Consider the following 18,143-nt stretch of genomic DNA (forward strand, 5'->3'; position numbering starts at 1 on the left):
AAGACACAGTAGGTGAAGGGGCTACTTCTACTGGTTTGTACTTGTTTGCTCTCATAATTTGCCTTAGTTTGGTTTTATTGAAGCAGCAAAGTTATCTTCATCTTTCTTATTATGAAATCATGAAGAGTATCTGGATAAAGCTTTTTTTTGGTTTATGCAGTCAATAATGATAACATCAATAATGCCCTTACATCACATCAAATAACTTTTGGAATACTTTCAGTCTCTAGCTTGCATTCTGTCTAGCTCAAGACCAAATCCAAGCCTTGTAAAATATGATGACTGTAACTTTAAATCTTAAGTTGTCAATCTTGCTCTTTAGGTAAGAAGTTGAGTTGCCAAGGTTACAATGGGTATATGATGTAAAGTCCACGCTGAAAGTACTGGAATGAGGCATACTTTCTGAAATAATATTAACACTTTCTGTGTCATGATTTCTGTCCTCAAGCATACAATCCATGCCTGGAGTTGATAGCCTAAGCTGAACTCCAAGTGTCCTAAATATATCAGGATATTTCATGAAAGTGCTGATTCTTATGAAAACCTTCCAAGTGTTTGGAATCTGACAAGGCACAACCTTTGTATTCTTAGATAACCTTTTGGGAGACAATGCTAGCCTGGTCTGCTTCCCTCCTTGCAAATCCCAAAACAGAGGACTCAAATATCTACTCTGTGATTATCCCCATAAGAAGTCCTGAAGCACAAAATAACTGAGGAGTGTTTTAATACACACATGTGCAAGTGCACATATAGACATACATCTATAAACCCCACTTTTTTCCCCTCTTCAGAACAAGGTAACCTGAGCTATTTGTATGTTACTATAAAAAGTATCAAGTATTCTGTTGTCTCAAACCCAGAGATGAGGATAAACTTGGATAAAGTAGCACGTTAAAATTTAGTTGATGACAGTGGTCCTGACATCTTGATATGCAATCTGAGTGTAAGATAAGGAGATGATTGGTGTTAAGAATTCAAACTCTGAAGATGAAGCTGGTTAAAATTTTCAACCTTGACTACAGCATGAAGAAGAGGAATTGTATTTTTAGCATGGTGTTCTGAAAATCTTTTCCATTTGGTCAAGCTGTAGCAAGAATAAGCTATATATATATAAGCTGCATGACTAAAGGGGATAAATAACATCTCTGGTGGAGAATATTGCTACTGAAGTAGCAAAAGCTTCAAGCATGCACCACTGAGCACTCTGAAGGTCCTATAGTCTGTCTTGTGCCTGGATATCTAGTATATGGCTATCAGTGCTGTACTATGTGATTACTTCTTGCAGAGTTTGGTTATCTTGCACGCACAGGATGGCGTGATGAGGGATTCCATATCTGTAAACAGTGTCAGTTGACATGAAGTTCTTGAACCTCTAAGCCAGGAGCAAGTACTCGCAGGGGGCTGGCTACATCCCTCTACATATTTTCATTTGGATCAGAGGCATGTTGCAGAACTGTAAGGGGGATACTAAACAAGTTTGCAGATAACACAAAACTGGGAGGAACTGTTGACTCCCTCAAAGTCAGGGAGGCCCTGCAGAGAGACCTCCACAAATTAGAGGACTGGGCAATCACCAACCATAGGAAGTTCAACAAGGGAAAGTGCTGGATACTGCACCTGGGACAGGGCAACCCTGGATGTATGGACTGGGGAATGAGATGCTGGAAAGCAGTGCCACGGAAAGGCACCTGAAGTCCTGGTCGTTGGCAAGTTGAACATGAATCAGCAGTGCCCTGGCAGCCGGGAGGGCCAACCCTGTCCTGGGGGGCATCAGTCAAAGCATTGCCAGCCAGTCGGTGGAGGGGATTGTCCCACTCTGCTCTGCACTGGGGCGGCCTCATCTTGAATATTGTGTGCAGTTTTGGGCACCACAATAGAAGAAAGATATTAAGCTCTTAGAGAGTGTCCAAAGGAGGGCAGTGAGGGTGGTGAAGGGCCTTGAGGGAAAGCCATATGAGGGGTGGCTGAGGTCACTTGGTCTGTTCAGCCTGAAGAAGAGAAAACGAAGGGAAAACCCAATGCAAACCGCAAAGGCCCTGGGAAGGGAAAAAGAAGGGCAAAAAAGGAACGCCTCCCCGGGGGGAACAAGGAAAAGAACCGAAGGAAAGGCCCGAAAATGCAACAAGGGAAGGTTAAGGTGGGGAATAAAAAAAAAGTTCTTCACCCAGAGGATGGTTGGGCACTGGAACAGGCTCCCCAGGGAGGTGGTCACAGCACTATGCCTGATAGAGTTCAAGAAGTGTTTGGATGATCCTCTCAAGCACATGGTGTGACTCTTGGGGATGGTCCTGTGCAGGGCTAATGGCTGAAGGTCCTTGTGGGTCCCTTCCAACTCAGCATATTCTGTGATTCTGTGATTACTTTCTGATAGCAGAAAAGTTAATTTGCAGTGAGGAAGAAGTCCTGTACTTCTTGGACAGACTTCTGTTTCAGTTCCTACTTTTTTGAGTGTACACGTTATAGCCAAAAACCTCAAAATAACTACTATGTAGCTTTGGTTAGCAACAGGTTGAAACTGCACCCAAAAATCAGATCTAGGGTGAATAATGCACTTACCTGCTTTAAGAAAAGTGCTTTGTAAAAGTTACTTAAGAAGTGAGCACAATGTTTGCTTTAAAAACATTTTGCACTTTGTGTGAGCATTTGAATTAAAAGCTCACTGAAATTTCATGGGAATCTTGGTGATATTTAATATTTACAGTATCAAAGCTGATAGCTTTGCAAATAGTATTAAGCCATGTGTTAGTCTGTGTTAGTCCATTCATGATTAATAATTATGGATTCTTCAAGTCTTAAAGGTCAAATATTACCCCTACTGTATGAAAATAATTTGTCAAATATATTGGAAAAAACATTTTTCTAATAAAACTGAGTGATCAGTAAAGCTGTATCTCAGTCAACTGTTTCTACAGATTATAAAATGCATGATAATCATTAATGTTAGTAATGTAAAGAAATTGAGGGGAAAAAAAAAGAAGACAGAGTGTTGGAAAAAAAAAGAAGACATAGTGTTAGAAAAAACTTTTAAACATTTTCCTTTTTGAGAATTTTATCAGATTACCTGTTTCAAGGAAGTTGATAAGTAGTCGTTGCTTTTCAGAGAAAAGCAGTGTATCTATCAGAATTTTTTAATCACTGCAGAGCTAATGTTCTGAAGAAAATGTTGTCATTATTGCTGCTTCTTTTGTTGCTTACAAGTAGTTCTTGCCTTTATGAACAAAATACTCTTCTGCCTTATTCTTTTTCCGTTTTTCTTTGAGGGTGTGTTTGTTTGTTGTGATCTCATATCAATAATTATTTGTTATTGAAGATTAAATAATTCTGTTTTGAGTGGAATATTTGATTACCTTCCAGCTAAATAAAACTCATGTGCAAACCTGTATTTTTCAGTGTTCAATATAGAATATATTGTACATTTCTTAAAAAAAAAGATTAAATAATCAATGTGTGTATAAATAAAAATCTTCAAAGTTTTAAATTTTTGAAATCAGTTGTACAATTATCACCGAGTAATTTTTGACTTAAAAACACAAAAGCCCGAATCTTAATTATTTTTAATTTAACAACTATATCTGCTAGCTCTCAGTGAGATACTTTGTCATCTCTTAAAATGAGACTATTCTCATCAAATTAGTATTTCCTGTAGTCTGAAAAGTGGTATAGAACAACAAACTCCAAAGAGAAATGGATTGAGATAGCTTGGAAGAAAAGGAGGTTTTGTTACCTAGGAAATGAGTGAGTAAAAGTACTTAGCACAGTTCTTATCGTGTCAGACATCTGAGGCCTTTTGTGTTTCCTAGATTTTAGTTATGGCAGTCAAGTTAGACTTGAGGCAAAGTGACTTTAATAAGAAATCCTTTGAGAAGGCAGGCAAATAGTTTGTTTTCTACTTTTCTAGCTGAAGTGTTGCTAGTAGATGTATTTGGACAGAATGCTTTAATAAAATTGTATTATAATAATAATAATGATGATTTAATGTTGAGTACTTGCAAACATTTTGGTGGAAATTTTATTCAGTGAAATTTTGCAAGAATGATACTTGCAATTAATTTTTTTTTTTTTTTTGGAGAATGAACTAGTGTGCTGACACATGTTTTAATTAATATGTTTTAGAAATCATAATTTGGGCATTTTTGTGTATAAAAATTTGACTGCCGTGGTATGTATTTTTCCCCATTATTTTAATATTGGAAACAGCTGAAGATTTTTGCTTTTCTTTAACACATTATTAGGAAGGGTAAGTAATAATTGTTTCACAAATCTATGAGCTTCAATTATATTTGTAATCACATTTTAATTAATGGATCAGTATTTCTGAATGTGCTGACTGTTTGATTCAGTCAAATAACAGCAGGGCGCTATTACTAAACTATTCAGATTGGTAACAAATTATGAAATTGTCTTGAAGACTGAACAGTTTTGCGTAATTGTTGTTTGTTAACTTGTAATATCTGATGAATATGTGCTCAGCAGATGCTGCCCAGATATCTTTCACTTGACTCTGTTTTTTAGGCTGTTCATATATATGCAGGAACCAGATGGATTATGATCTTGGATTTAATTTGTTTTGGATTTTAAACTCATGTAGCAACTCACCCCCCTCACCTGTGGAAGGGGAAGTTTTGCAGTTAATTTTTTTTGTTGTCAAGGTAAGGAGTGATAGCACTGTGACCACAAGTTTTGTAAGAGTTTTGGGGGGGTGGTGTCAAAGACTTTTTAAGTTTGCTTATGCACATTCTTCCTCTTTCCCTCTCAACTTGATCATTCTAGTTGCCATAACAACTTCATAATAGCAGCGCATTTACTGCTGTAGTTAAGGTTGTATCAGCACTTCCATTATAAGCTACTGTTTTCAGGAATTTCTAATTTATTCACAGGCTTAAAAATGACACACAGTAAGCCTATGTAATTGGTTTTAATGTATGGTATCAACTTTTTGAAAGCTGCTGTTGTCTGAGCTCTGATGGCATGTATAAAATATATTTTTTCAAGTTTTTTTTCTTTTTTACTGAGAAGTAGCAAAACATTTTTAGTCTAAAATTAATTTTGACTGGTTCCCATCTGCCAGAGGTATGAGAATCAACATGTTCTTTTGCTCTTCCACAATGCTCCATCACGCCTGTATCCAGTTAGACCCATCTGTTCCTGTTAGTTAAAAGGTTAGTGTGAACATGGTGCTTTTCTGGGAAGTAAGAAAAATGTAACCTCTTTAATATAAGAATTTCATATTGCATTGAGAAATAAATGTTTGACATCTTCAATACTTTTATAGTTAATTTTATGTTAAGTAAAGACTAGCAATCTTAAATGGGGGATGATTTTTGAAATGCAAGAAGTAGAGGGCGAGTCTATGGACAAAAGCTAGTACTGAAAAAAAGTCAGTCATTGTAGATGCAATTTCTGTTGAAGAGTTTAGCAAGGAATTGTGCATAACTACAGTACAACTTTCTGCAATCTGGGAATTGTTTAACCTGGGTAACCTGTCTGAGGGATTACCTAATTTGCAGAAGATATGCTCTGTGCTTTGGAACAAGTGATTCCACTTGGAATGTGATAAAGGATTTGTTCAAAGACTTTACTCCTCCCAAATGGATTTTTTTTTTAAACACATTTATTTCAAGTGGATTTGCAAGGCACAGCATGAACTTGCTGCCCTGAATAATTATGTATTGTATAGCTGTGAGGATTCACGGGATTTTTGTTTGCTTTTTTTTTAACCTATCTTATTGCCAAATGTACTGCAAGACACTTGCCTCTAAAGCAAAATGATGCCTTTTTGCTGTAGGAGGCAACAATATAACCGTATGTTACACAGTTTTAGAAACTGTTCTGTACTATTGTTACTCATAAATTAGAAGGGAAAAAAACTTTCAGCTGCTTTTTAATCCCTTATTGTTTTTATTTTACTTTGAAATAAAGTCTTCACTTACACTTGCTTCAAATCTAAGTAATTTTATGTTCCTTTTTTAGTTAATCTATGATTCTACTTCAGTGTAGTAAAATATAATTGCAGGTATTTAGACATTTGTTTGTATCACCTCAGTTGATTGATGTTTGAAAAACTTTAGCAACAACATGTAACTTTAAAAGAAGACTAATTCGATTTGATTTTAATGATATGTAGTAATCATAGCTATTAATTTCAAAGGCAAATTTCTTTTATTTTTATTTTTATATATTTAATTTAATCAGTCTAGTTTGAAAGTTTTTTTTTTTAAGTACATCTTACACTGAAGAAAAATTGCAGGTACTTCTCAACTGAGTAATATAAATAGTTTTTTAAAAGCTAATTGATGTCTTTGGCACAGACTTTCTGTTTGATCCTAGACAGGTGAAATATTCAACCTGGATTTCCTATGTCCAAACACTTTATCATCCTTTTATTCCTTCACTTTTTAATGTGCTTTCCATTTGCCTCCAAGAATCTGGTTAATTTTTAGCCATTTTCTATTGCTGCTTTTGAAGTCATATTCAGAAAATTGATTTTGGAGTTTTTTCCCAACTGACTATAAGATTTAACAACCAAAACCTATAAATGTTGCAAGAAAACCCTCTTAACTTCTGAATTAAGAAATTATTTTGAAAGAGCTACATCATTATGGTATTTGCAAATTGCATTTCTTTTTCTCAGTTTTACAGAAATCTGCGTTTGTTCTCCTATTATCTTCTGTTAGTTTCTACTTTTACTCCCTCCCCATCCCCTGAATTTATGGAGCCTTGAATTTTAGAGAGTTTTTAGAGCTGGAGGATTAATTTTAAACCTCAGCATGAGCAGTTAGTTCACCTTAGTTGTTTTCTAAGTTCTATGTTCTGTTGTGATTTTAATTTTAAAAGATTTTGACCTCTCTCTGGTACATAAGAATTCATGGAAACATTTGCATCCTTTGCAGATTTCATAGCTATGAGAAGTTACTGTGTCTCATCTCTGCAACTGTCTTCTTATGACCAAATATTTGAAGAGAATCTTAACTTGAGATTAGGTTGGTACTGGTTTTCATAGTACACTTCAGATTAGAGGGAATATTGAAAGGAGTAGTTTAATGTTGCAGGCTCTGGGTAAACTGTAGTCTATCTGCATATATTTTGAAATCTGTAATGTAGTTCTCTGGAGCTGTTAAAATTATAGTAGTTAAAAAGTTTTGCTAGAAATTCTCTGAAAGATCTCCCTCCTTCATCAATGAAAATTAGGGTAAAAGGTAATGTTTGATGTCAATTGAATTTAAGAAAGCAGTATAAAGCTAATAGTACTAGTAAAGTCTGAGTTGTTAGGCTAGGTTGTTCCAAAAGGTTTTTGTTTTTTTTAAAGGTATGTGCTATGTTGATTTTTAATGTACTAGAGGTTAGGTAGGGAAAGTGTCATATATTTATGAAGAGACGAATTAAATAGAATTACAGGTATCCGGATTTTTTTTTAAAGCCTATGGTTTGCAAATCGTAGAAACTATTATCTATAAATGCCTGGAAACAGCTTGTTTCCAGAAGACAATCAGCTATGGATCCCCTTTCTTCTTCATGTCTTACATTATTTTGAAAACAATTTCCTTCAAAAATACTACATGGTTACAAAATAACTGAGATTAAAAGAGGTTTTTGGACATTCACTAATGTAAAATTTTATACCTTTTCTTTCTAATAGATGAACATTAATTTCACTGAAATTATATTGTTCAGCCTTCAGTTGAGCTAAGGTTTGAATTTTGTTAAGTTTCAGACTTACCTGAAAGGTTATTAGTTTCCCCATATTCTTCTTCTAGTTTAAAGAATGTTCTTTGTGAGCCATGTGTGTAGTTGTCACCCAGCAGATAGTCATGCATCTGAAAAACACAAGTCCATAATTCAGATGGTTTCATAGTGATATTGTGTGGTTCATTCTCTGTCTTGTGATGTGACAAATGAGCTACATGTTTATATTCTGCAGAAGAGCAGGGCCGTCCTGCAAAAGACACAAAATTGCCAGTTTCCCAGTAAATAAGGAATGATTTCTGGAAGTCTCCCGGGAGAGGTAGGAAAACATGTCTTGTTCGAAAACCTCTATAATCTTCCTTGTGTATGTCTGCTTTTGTACATGTATTGTGTGGGAAAAGAAGTGCTTTCTTCCTGCTTTCAGACTGTATGCAGGGTTTTCTAAAGACTCATTTTATAAGCTTGGCAATTTTGAAGTGAAATCAGTACATAAAGATATAATTTCGACTTGCCTGATAATTAGGACACAATTAAGGACTACTGCAGTGGTACAGTTTAAAATCTGTCTCATTAAGTAATGAATTCATAAATTAATATTAAAAATATTGGAATTTTAGTTTGCTCTTGCTAATTATGTATGTTGCTGTCTAGTCTGTTAAGTAAACTTTTCTGGTTTATGCATTTTAATCCTGTAATTTTGCCAGTTTAAAAACATCTACTGACGCCTTTGCCAAAAATAAGAAGAATGAATGAAGTAATGAATTCGCTTTCACAGGCTAGTTAAAAGCCAGTTTTAACAATATATCAAGAAAGTCTAAAGGAGAAAGGAGTCCAGTACTGCTCTCATTTTGAAGGGCAATATCAATGAATAAGGCACCGTTGAGAGTGCATATTGAAAGGCCAAAAAAATCAGAAAATATGACTTTCATATGTCTGTGCATCAAGACGTACATTGTCTTGCAGTTTTATATATGTGAAGGTGCATTCTTTGTTTAGAACTTGGTTCTTTCCCATTTTAATCAACACTTTAGTATTCAATTAATGAATCCTGGGAGCTGAGCTTTATCGTATTAGTCCACTTGTGGAGGAGGAACTGGGATTCTGTCTCAGAAGGAGGATGTTTTGTTTTGGTGTTGGGTTTTGGGGTTTTTTTGTCCTTCTGAGGATTTGTTGTTGTAGCATTGGCAACTGGAAAAAAACCCCAATACAACAAAAAACTTCGTTTTTTCATAATGTACTTTTTTGAGTGACTCAGTGTATGAATGCATTTGTCAGTTGGATTATGAGTATCGTGCTCTATGCCTTATCTCAGCCTTATTTTTATGGAATCTCTGTCTTTTTTTTCAATTACACAAACGTCAAGTCTCAGAGGGGAGCACAAGACTCATGCTTCTGTGATTCATCACATGATCTCCTGCCACACTGCAGGCATCCTGCATAATGGCAGCAAAAGACTGCTATTTCAGTACCCTTCTGTCAGCCCATGTGTGAAGCATACTGGGGTAGAACATGAAAGATTTGCAGACGAAAGAGGCCTGGGCATCACGAGCTGGGTGAGAGGCCATAGGGCTGTGCAGAAGCACAGAGAAAGCCTCAGCCCCTATCTTGCTTCTCACATGGGCTGATAAAGATGTGTATCTGCATCACCACTGAATGGGATTGCCCATTGCCGTTGTTTTGCCTAATGCATGCAACTTCTACGTTTGGTTCTAGTATACTTCAGATAACTGCTTGTTGATTGCCACTTTTTAAAAGAGAGACGAACGTTAAAATCTAACACTTGCAAAAGAATGCTTCTATTCAGTTAAAATATCTCTTACAGAGACACGAATAATTGTGTGATGAGAAGAAATGGGAAGATAAGCTGTGATTCTGTTCATCCAGAGCATTTTAGTACCTTCAGAAATGTCAGGTTTTGCTTCCTGCTGGGTATTTGAATGGAGCAGTGTTCATGAAACTCTACCCTCCATGGAATAGGCTGTGTACGCAGATGGAAGTTTTGTTGTTCTGTGCCTTTTATTTCTGGGAGGTTTCTTTGACCTACCTTTTCAGGACGGTGAAACTTCCCAGTCATCTGTTTTTTTTACAATTTGAATTCTTTTTTTTGGGGTGGCTGGTCAAGAAAAATTTTTTTCCTAATCGCTGCTGGGAGTGGGGGATGGGAAGAGTATTCTTATCTGCAAAAATTGGATTTGTTACCCAGTGTGCAGAAAGCCAATAGTTACACACTTGAGAGAGACATTGATTATTTATTTCAGAGTTGTGCAAGCCTCAGTGCTCAGTGGCATTCCATTAGTCAGGCCCCCCACTATCAAAACTTTACTATTTATACATTTTAGCAAACAAAGGACTTAGTGTTCCTTGGCTACAAGTTACATAGTTATCTTGTTAATTAATGTTCTGTCTTCTGTTGGTTAATGATTCTTTTGCTTCTCATGCTGATTAGTCCTCATGCTCATTCTTTCCCTTCTTTTGGGTCAGTGGTCTTCTTGGGTGAGTGTCTATGAGTCAGTGGTTGCCATCTCCCCCTGCTGGAATTACTTTTTACCTGTTTGGAGCTGATTTCAGCACAATTAGTGAGTTGGCTTTATTAATTTCTTCCTTATCTTGGGAGTTCTGCTGTATAGCCCATAAATTCTACATTCTTTGTGTCTACTATTAGTGGGCCTCCTTCCTAAGCCTTGTTAACTGTTCTTCCCTTAGGTCTGAGATCACTGAAGCATGTCCAGCCCTAAAACCTAACAAGGCCATTCTACCAACAAGTAATTTGTTTTTCTAACACATAAATATCACTTAGAGCTTGTTAGCTGCCCTCTGTTTCATGGATTAAATCTCCCTTCTTGGTGATTAGGCTTGAAAGTGTACAAAGATCAAGCACCAAAGAATATCCTTTCCTAAAAAAATTTTTACATGTTCCAAATTTTGCACTGTATTACTGTATCATGTTTAACGGAAAGACTTAAAATTAAGAAATTAAATCTTAGAATGTAGAAGTTGACTGTTATCTGTGTGCTTCAGCTTTTATTTGGCTCGTCCAGAATATCACCTTCTAGGAGCAAATAGGACCCGTGAAACAGCTGCATGCTTTTCAGAGACCTCCCTTTTCATCATCCACTTTCCTGTTATCTCAGTAACAACACCTGCAAAAAATTTCTTAAATATAATAAAAAATACCTTAAGTATATTATTGCTGGCAGCATTTTCTGCCTGGGAGAAAAGAAGTGCTGTTTGTTTAATGAATTACAGATGACATTTACCTCCAACAGCCAAAAAGATGCTGCTAACTGTAAAAACACCTCAGCTTTGAAATAGGTCCCAATATGGATGGCTGACTACAAAATGTACCCTCTATTATAAAACATAGTTTCTTTTGATCAGGCGATCTACTTCTGAAAGTAAAAGAGATGATGAATGTTCTGTTGATATAACAGAAAATAGCTCTATAGTTGTAATGAGGGTCATTAAAAAAGTATGTTGAGCATGTTGATTTAGACATCTGATTTCCTCTGTGTGTGTTCCAAATTGCTGTAATCTTCTGTGCAGACCACTGTAATCTTCTACAAGCTAGGAGGACAATTTGAAAATTTATTGAGCATTTTGAGATAATCCACAGGATATGCATTCAACTGTATTAAATTATACCTTGAATAAAGAGTGGAAACAAAATATTGTGCCAGTTTGGAAGTACTTTATTGGTTGTTCTTGAAGTAATCAAACACCTTCTTTGGTGAGAACAGTGTTTAGAAAAATTACATTGGAGTAATCAAACTTAGAAGGCTTGTCTCAGGTAAGCCTTAATTTTATATTACTTATAGTGACTTTGAAATAATATTTCTTATAAATTTTATAATTTATGCTTGTTTAAGACTATAACCTTGTAGTAGATGTGATGAGGGCTGCTTCTATAGTGAATAAATGAATGAACGATATTTATTGATATTAATGGATATGATGATAATGGATGACATTTTATGATATTAATCGAATATAACAAAGAATTGTCTTGAAAATTGTAAGTAAATGTAGAATGTACTCCTTGTCTTGAAGCTTGTTGTTTTTTTTAATTTTTTTAAACAAATTGGGATTTTAATCAAGCTTTGTTTTATGCTTTCAGTAAGAAAAACTTTAGCTAGGGACAGAGATTCAGGTGGTTTGTTATGAATTCTTTGAATAAGACTGTTGCCCAGATAGTGATTTATTTATTTTTATGATCATGTTCATAAATAGAATAGAAATAGTGATGCCACTAGTGGAATCTACTAAGGAAACCAGATTTTAAAAATTTATTTAATTTAAACTATTTGCTAATTAAAATAAGAAATTAAATTATAGGAAGCTGTAATATTAAACATTTCTCCTCTAAGTATGACAGGCTCAATTCTTTTCTGGTGTAACTGGTTGCATTTCAACAGCAATAAATGCCCATCTGCTTCTCAGGGTTTCTTGGCAACTTCAGTGTGCTAAAAATTATAAATGCTTTAAATGATACTGAAAGTTGCATAATTTTGTTTTACTGAAGTCTTTATTGGAACAAACTGTTCTGACAAAGTGTGACTAGATATAATATGTATTTATACTTTTTTTTGTATGAGTTTGGCACTGAATTTTCTCAACATTTATGATTAAATAATAAATCTCTTAGAAGCTTTGGCACTTGACACAGAAAAGTGAGCTGTTGTAGAATGCATCTATTAAATTGTAAAATATTATTTCACTGGGGTTGTGTCATTAAGAATTGGATGGATTAATTTATTGTCCAGGTAGACACTTATTGTGATTCTATTTATTATGATGAAAAATTAGATGATGTAGGTTCTTTTACCATAATTATTCTGATCTTCCCATTTTTGCACTACAGATTTATAATTGTCATTTTGGTGGAAAACATGGGAAAATAATTGCAGACTGGAGAAAAATAGGAAAAGAAAATGGACAATAAGACAAACAAAAAAACCCCAAAACTACAGAAACTCTAAATTTGGACTGGTAAAAAGAGATTATCCAGCAGTTTAACTATGTACATGTGTATGTGATACTTCTGATAGGGGTAGAAGATCAGATGATCCCGGTTTCAGGTTTTATGAGCTTTATCTCTCTAGCAAGGGCAAAAGAAGCCTAGCATAGAAGTTGGTAGGGCTGATCAAGAGGGCTTTAAACTAGGTCTGAAAGGGGAAGGGCTTGAAATCAGGCTCTCCAGAGATGAGGCTGAGGGTTGAAAGCCAGGATTAGGAGTGATATCAGCAGCCCAGCTGAAGTGCATGTACACCAATGCACACAGTACGGGTAACAAACAAGAGGAGCTGGAAGCCATCGTGCAGCAGGAAAGCTATGATGTAGTCACCATCACAGAAATGTGGTGGGATGACTCACATGACTGGAGCGCTGCATGGATGGCTACAAGCTCTTCAGAAGAGATAGACAAGGTAGGAGAGGTGGAGGGGTGGCTCTTTGTGTTAGAGAGTCTTTTGACTCTGTAGAACTTGAGGTCAGTGACAAAAAGGTTGAAGTGCTTATGAGTCAGAATCAGGGGGAAGGCCAATAAGGCTGACATCCTGGTGGGGGTCTGTTACAGACCACCCAGCCTGGATGAAGAGGGTGATGAATTATTCTACAAGCAGCTGGAGGAGGGGTTTCAAAATTGCCAACCATTGTTATTGTGGGTGACTATAACCTGTTTACAAACAGAGAAGGGCTGGTGGGAGATGTGGTGGTCAGAAGCCATCTTGGGTACAGTAACCACAAAATGATAGAGTTTTCAATACTTGGTGAAGTAAGGAAGGGTGTCAACAAAACCTCTACACTGGACTTCTGGAGGGCAGAATTTGGCCTCCTCAGGAAGCTGTTTTGGAGAGTGCCTTGGAAAACAGCCCTTAAAAACAAAGGGGTCCAGAAAGGATGGACATAATTTAAGAAAGAAATCTTGAAGGTGCAGGACCAGGCTTGTCCCTTTGTGCCCAAAGGCGAGCTGGTGGGGAAGACGACTGACCTGGCTGAACAGGGAGATTTTGCAGGAAATTAGGGGAAAAAAGAAAGTTTATTGGCTTTGGTAAAAAGGGTAGGCAACTCATGAAGTGTTTAGGAATGTAGTTGGGTCATGTAGAAAAAAAAATTGAAGAGGCAAAATCACAGTTTGAACTTAAGCTGTCCACTTCTGTTAAGGACAACAAAAAGTGTTTTTATAAATACATCCATAGCAGAAGGGGCAAGGAGAATCTCCATTCTTTGTTGGGCACGGAGGGGAACATAGTTAACAAAGACAAGGATAAGGCTGAGGTACTTAACACCTTCTTTGGCTCAGTTTTCAACAAGACACATTGTTCTCAGGACAACTGGCTTCCTGGGCTAGTAGACAGGGACAGGAAGCTGAGTAGTCCCCCTGTAATCCAGGAGGAAGAAGTTAGTGACCTGCTGAGCCACTTGGATCTTCACAAGTCTATGGGACTGGATGAAATCCATCCTAGGGTGATGAGGGAGCTGGTGGAAGAGCTTGCCAAGCTGCTCTCCATCATTTATCAACAGTCCTGGCTCACTGAGGAGGTCCCAGATGACTGGAAGTTGGCGAGTGTCACGCCCATCCACAAGAAGGGCTGGAAGGAAGACCCAGGAAACTATAGACCTGTCAACCTGCCCAGCAAGGTTATGGAGCAGATCATCCTAAATGCAATCACACAGCACCTACAGGATGGACAGAGATCAGATCCAGCCAACATGGGTTTAGGAGGGGCAGGTCCTGCCTGACCAATCTGATTTCCTTTTGTGATCAGGTGACCCGCCTGGTGGATGTAGGCTATCTGGACTTCAGCAAAGCCTTTGACACCGTCTCCCACAGCATACTCCTGAAAAAGCTGGCAGCCTATGGCTTGGACAGGGACACTCTGTGCTGGGTCAGGAACTGGCTGAAGGGCTGGACCCAGAGAGTGGTGGTGAACAGTGCTGCATCCAGTTGGCAGCCGGTCACTAGTGGTGTCCCCCAGGGATCAGTGTTGGGCCCAGTCCTGTTAAATTTCTTTATTGATGATCTGAAGGGAGGGGATTGAGTGTACCATTAGCAAATTCGAGGGGGAGTGTCAATCTGCTGGAGGGTAGGAGGGCTCTGCAGAGGGACCTGGACAGGCTGGATAAATGGGCTGAATCCAATGGTATGATGTTTAACAAGACCAAGTGCAGGGTCCTGCACTTTGGCCACAACAACCCCCTGCAGCCCTACAGGGGAGAGAGTGGTTGGAGAGAGACCAGACAGAAAGAGACTTGGGAGTTTGGATTGACAGGAAGCTGAACATGAGCCAGCAGTGTGCCCAGGTGACCAAGAAGGCCAATGGCATCCTGGCCTGTGACAGTAACAGTGTGGCCAACAGGACCAGGGAAGTGATTCTTCCCCTGTAATCAGCACTGATGAGGCCACACCTTGAGTGCTGTGTCCAGTTCTGGGCCCCTCAGTTCAGGAAGGATATTGAGATGCTGGAGTGTGTCCAAAGAAGGGCAACGAGGCTGGTGAAGGGACTGGAGCACAAGTCTTATGAGGAGAGGCTGAGGGAGCTGGGGCTGTTTAGCCTGGAGAAGAAGGGGCTCAGGGGAGACCTCATCACTCTCTACAACTACCTGAAAGGGGGTTGTAGTGAGGTGGAGGTTGGTCTCTTCTTCCAGGCAACCAGCAATAGGACAAGAGGACACACTCTTAAGCTGTGCCAGGGGAGGTTTAGGTTAGACATTAGGAAGAAATTCTTTACAGAGAGAGTGATCAGACATTAGAACGGACTGCCCGGGGAGGTAGTGGATTCACCATCCCTGGAGGTATTTAAGAAGAGACTGGATGTGGCATGGTCTAGTTGACAAGGTGGTGTTGGGTCATAGGTTGGACTCGATCTCAGAGGTCTTTTCCAACCTAGTTGATTCTATGATTCTGTGGTCTCATCAAGGAACAGAGCAAGAGCCTGCTATGGCAAAAAAAAAAAAAAAAAAAGCAGAGTGAACTATGCAAAGAATTTAGGGGAAGAGTAATTAAAGATGGCTTTCTTTTCTAATTATCTCTGCTACTAGTTGTGTTATATTTTGAATAAATATGAGCAAAGACAGTAAGAAATTTCCCTGCTGCTGAGCAGAGAGGAAAGTTGTTAACAGGAGAAAGCAGGGAAATGAAAGCTTCGAATGTCTTCTTTTTTGCATAAATCCACACTAAGTAGATCCCCTCTGATTGGATAACTAACATATTTTTAACAGCATTTGGAAGTGGGGTCTAATTGAGAATTCTGGGAGTGTTATCAGTTTCAAATTTCCATTTAGTTGAAGTAATATTAGGGAGAAGAGAATATCCTTCTTCTGTTGTTTCATTTGCCCTAGGAAACTACTTTTCACTACTCATGGAGGTGAGATACTGTGTGATCAATCATCAGTCTGAATAAGTACAATTGTTGTTATATTGTAAAGGAAAACAATGAAATAGGGGGTCTTGCCTTTGTATGTTTGATGATCTTTATATTTGATGTTTGGACATCGGGAAGAATTTCTTCATGGAAAGGGTTGTTAAGCGTTGGAGTGGACTGCCCAGGGAGGTGGTGTTCAAGAAACAGCCAAGGACAAGGTGGTGATCAGTCAAAGGTTGGACTCAATGATTTTCCAACCTACATGATTCTGTAATTCTCTGAAACTGTATACATGTTATAAGATCATAGGATAATTCAGGTTGGCAGAGTCCTCAGGAGGTCTCTAGTTCAGCCTCTTGAGCAAACCAAGGTCAGCAGACACAGTTGCTCAGGGCTTTATGCAGTAGTAATCTCAAAGGTTGGCAGTGGCATAACCTGCTCCACTGCCTGACTCATGATAAAAATAATTTTCCTTATATCCAGTCTGAAACTCTCATTTCAGTTGATCCCAGTTGTTTCTTGTCCTCCCCTCCGTGCACATCGAATGGTCTGGCATCTCTCATCTTGAAAACCTCCCCATAAGTACTGGCAGGCTGCTGTAAGGTCTCCCCCAAAGCTGTCTCTTGTGCAGACTGAACAAGCCTGATTCCTTCAGGCTTTCCTCAGAGTACAAGTGCTCCAGTCCCCAACCATCTTGGTGTCTCTCTGATGAACTCACTGACATGTATCACTGTCTGCACTAAACCAGTGCAGTATTCCAGATGTGATCAGGTCTAAGGAAGCACTGCTGGCTCCCATGCAGCTTACTGCCTGGCAAGGTTCTTTTGCAGCCTGGATACATCTTCATGGTGTAGATGAAAAGTAACGTAGCATGTACATTGCAGTGAGATAGGTTTTGGATTAAATATGGAAAAAAAATTATTCTGATGTGAGAACAGCCAAACATTTTGAGTGGAATCTCTAAAGAGACTGGGGAGTCTCTGTCACTGAAGATCTTCTACAGGTTAGAAAAACATCTTCCTGGAATGATGTAGGGATAGATAAGCCTGCTTGAGAAGGAAAAATTGTTCACATGAGGCCTGTTCAGTTCTGTGGTTTCGCAATGGTCTGAACAGGAATATAAAACCCCAACATTTTCTTTCTAAATATTATTAACTGTTTAAGTTAATGTTTCATGAAATGATTATGTTTATATGAATGATCATAGCCTTACATACCATAAGCTGTAGAGATGAAAACAGAGGAAAATGTTTGAGCATATGTGTCACCAATTCCCTTCTGGATTCTATTTCAATCTGAAGTATTAAAGTTCAGTTCTCATGCAAGGCTTGTGTAGAGAAATTGTTTTATATTTCTCACAGTTAATGATACTGTTTCTGTCTTTTCTTTGATTATTGTAATATTGTTCTCAATATATTGTTCTTTTATTACGGCATATAAAGTGTTACCAAATCACTGATAGTTGACAGAAGTGGCTGATGCAACTGGCAGTCCTAGAAATGACCTTGTACTTCTTCACTGTTTCTCTTCATAGTTTGCCTTTTAAAGATTTATTTCGGAGTCAGATTAGTTGTATTGTCATTTTATTAAATCTTCTTTGAGTTAATAACCTGTAATGCAGTGAGCATGATTTAAATTGTACTCGTGATTATAATAAAGAGTGCAAGTAATAAGTAATAAATAATAAATAAACTTTATTAGAAATCTGTATTAGAAATTAGGAGCAATCCCTCTTGTCATTTGTGTCCATTTAAGTGATAGACTTTAGGTTATTTAACACCAATATTTGTATAAAAAATAGGAAGTATGTATTCTAGGCAAGAGTGAAACTTCAACACGGAGTTTGCCTCTGAAGAAGCAGAAATCTGCTTCTTTTCCTCCCCATGGACTCAAGCAAAACTCAAATCAAAAGACTTCTGTCTCGTGTGTGGATGTGTTCTGGTGTGTTTGGCAAGTCTCTCATGGGCGTAGTGAGGACCAGGGTAACCACTGTTTTCCCTGCTTGATCAACATACATGCATTAATGGTTGTGTTCCAGTAAACACCAACTAAAAATCCCCAAATGCAGAAATTATATTTTTTGTTAATTTATTTGTCCCT

At 37.8% G+C, this 18,143-nt stretch overlaps 2 protein-coding genes across 2 annotated transcripts in view; one reads left to right on the top strand and one right to left on the bottom strand.

Annotated features, from left to right (window-relative positions):
• The window catches only part of CHRM5 (cholinergic receptor muscarinic 5), a 55,969-nt gene extending 48,099 nt beyond the window's left edge, over positions 1–7,870 (bottom strand). The window contains exon 1 of the mRNA XM_017829732.1: positions 7,718–7,870. The gene's annotated coding sequence lies outside the window, so the exon portion shown is untranslated. The remainder of the gene's footprint in view (positions 1–7,717) is intronic.
• Positions 1–18,143, top strand: part of AVEN (apoptosis and caspase activation inhibitor) — a 97,834-nt gene that overhangs the window by 40,024 nt on the left and 39,667 nt on the right. The window lies entirely within an intron of this gene.

Source organism: Lepidothrix coronata, unplaced genomic scaffold, assembly GCF_001604755.1.
Source record: "Lepidothrix coronata isolate B3197 unplaced genomic scaffold, Lepidothrix_coronata-1.0 Scaffold168, whole genome shotgun sequence".
NCBI lineage: Eukaryota > Metazoa > Chordata > Aves > Passeriformes > Pipridae > Lepidothrix > Lepidothrix coronata.